Source organism: Panthera onca, chromosome A1 (genome assembly GCF_046562875.1).
Source record: "Panthera onca isolate mPanOnc1 chromosome A1, mPanOnc1 haplotype 2, whole genome shotgun sequence".
NCBI classification, from domain to species: domain Eukaryota; kingdom Metazoa; phylum Chordata; class Mammalia; order Carnivora; family Felidae; genus Panthera; species Panthera onca.
The window spans coordinates 36,366,929-36,369,887 of NC_138339.1; positions in this window are offsets into that span (position 1 = coordinate 36,366,929).

Here is a 2,959-nt window from a genome sequence, read left to right on the forward strand (position 1 = left end):
CTAAGGTATCAGAACAACCCCGGTCTAATGGCTTCTTTAATGAATTTAACAGAGCACTGTAATTACCTTACACAGTGGATGGAAGGGTTAAAGATTATTTTCTTAAATGCCAATGGCAACCATGAGTAAAAACAACAATAAACATGTCCCTTTTACAAATATTTTCTTATTCCCCGGTCCATGAGAGACTTAGAAAAAATAATGTGTCCTCATTCTCCTGAGACACTAAGACAAAATTATGTCAATTTCTCACTCTCTTGAGTTTACAGCTCACTGCACACTTCAGGTTCCTTTTAATGTCCAGCTCTCCATATATTTTCTAGTTGTCCCATTAATGTAATACCTTCTACCTTGTGGTTCAGAGTTAGCTTAATTAACTCCGTTCTGGGTTTACCTATTTGCTGACTCATTTTATCTCTTACGATCCCCCCACTCCCCCCGCCCCGTGCGTGCGCGCGCGCACACACACACACACACACACACACACATACACACACACAATCCTTTTACTTTGCAGGTGGTTTCAACGTATCTCTTCATATGGTTATTTTGCATCATTGTAGACTCATAAAGTAGCTCCTTTTAGTTCTTCAGAATGGAATATTCATTCATCTTTAAGCATGAATTTGACAGGTTATGGCCGTCAAACCTGCAGGTTTTCAGGTTGATTAAGGGAATCACTCTTAAAAAAAGTTAAGGTCTTTCCAACAGTGAAGATAGGAATATGGGAGCTCGTGATATGAGGGAAGTTAGAGAATGAGGCAAGGAAACACACTAAGCACATAGAGAAGAGAAAATGGAGCTAGTTCAAGAGCTTTCACCAGCACAGAGGAGAAGATTGGAGATCCAAGAATGGAAAGAGAAGAAACTATTGGAGGAGTGCAGAACAAATATTTCTGCATGGCTTCTGATTTCTTTCTCAAACATCTAAAGAATACTTCAAGTTTAAAGTTGTGGGTTGTGTCCAATAAGGAAAGGTTCTGCCAGGCATGATTTGAAATTGTGACTGGAAATATATATAGAAGTTCTATTTATATAGATTCTATAGCTAAAGTTGAATGGAAGGAAACTTTAAATAATTTGTGATTGCATGGAAGTAGATCTTAAATAATATGGAATTTCTGCCTATTACAACATTAAAGGATTAACCTAGAAATGTCAATAGAATTTTTATTGGCTTTTCTGTAGGGCATAATTAAGCCTAGAAACTTTAACTCAAATGAAAATGCATAATTTTAGTGAATCAATACCCAAAAACCATTTCCATTTTCTTCTTTCCTTAAGGCATTATTTCTCAAAGTATTGTCTACCACCTGCCTACTATACTTTGAATGTTTGTTGAAAATGTAGATTTCCAGACCATACCTAGGTCCTACAGAATCACTGACCTAAAGCATAAGGGAAAAAATGATTCCACAATTAAATTTGAGTGTGATACTCAAAATACCCAAGATATCTGACTGTTGAAACACTGAAGTCACACTTGGTTTAAACTATTTTTAGGGGCGCCTGGGTGGCTCAGTCGGTTGAGCTGCCGACTTCGGCTCAGGTCATGATCTCGCGGTCCATGAGTTCGAGCCCCGCATAGGGCTCTGTGCTGACGGCTCAGAGCCTGGAGCCTGTTTCAGATTCTGTGTCTCCCTCTCTCTGACCCTCCCCCGTTCATGCTCTGTCTCTCTCTGTCTCAAAAATAAATAAATGTTAAAAAAAATTAAACTATTTTTAGTTTAGCAAGTGAGCAAAACATCATATTCTACCTCTAATTATGCTAGCAGGTGTTCACCAGATAATCAACTTGACTGGAAATCCATCACGGGTTTACACAGATTGGGTGAAAGTGATTAGGTTTAAAATTGCCAGCTTAGCTATCATAGGGGAGAGGAGTATAACAAAAAACAGGGTTCAGTTAGAGCAGTATTTGTGGGGTGAAGGGAAGACCTGCTTTTTTTTCTCATTAGTTTTATTTCAAGTCAACACTTGATGGGCATAAGGTAGGGGCATATGTTCAGATATAGTTACACAAGCTTTGTATAAAGATTGAATTCCTAATGAGACAAAGAACATTACTAGATACCTGAGTGTGGGAGGATTACAGAAAGTTAAAGACTGAGTATTTGAGTTTATAATTCTGCCCTCTTGAGCTAATGGGAGTAAGCCTGTTTTTCAGATACTTAAGGACAGAAAGCTCTCCACATTTGTCCAAGTCTCCAAGTGAGACAGTCTTAGTTAAGGCAAGCCTTTTAAATATAATATGGTTTTCAATATTTCAGCAAATATTTATTGAGCACTTATTCTCTAGACACTGGGAAAGCTGATGAAAAAGAATGAAAAATCTTGCTGATCTAGAAGAGTTTACATTTAATGGAAAATACACCATTCCTGGTTGCTCCACTCTCTTAGTTGGATCAGAAAACAATATGCTAAAGGTAGCATTACCTTTGTTCTGGACATACACCTCTATTAGTTACTAAACAGCGAGCCTCATTGGCAACCATACAAACATTCTGTCTCTATTAATCTTATGTTTAGTTGTTGAAGTTCAAAAATTAGAAGATCTTGACAGAACAGTCTAATATAGTCTGGAGACTAGACTTGCCCCAAAAGGCAATACAAATATTGAGGGGATTCATCAAGTAATACAAGGTGAAAGAGAATACAGTCTATTCTTATTTGAATGGTTTCCAAAGTGTCTTAGTTAGGGATTATTTGATTCCAAGTAACAGAATCCATTCAATGCAGCGTAGAAAACTAAAGGTGAATTTATTAGGACGAATCTGTGTCTCACAGAGCAAAATGGCAGCAACAAAGGATTCACAGGGTACTAAATTTTGGCTCTAGCAAGTCAAGACGGCACACTCTCCAGTTTATGCTCTGTACATACGCACATGCCTTTATTCTCTCTGCTCATGCACTTTCTTTGCTTTATTAAATAAATGACTAGTCATTCTTCAACTTCATG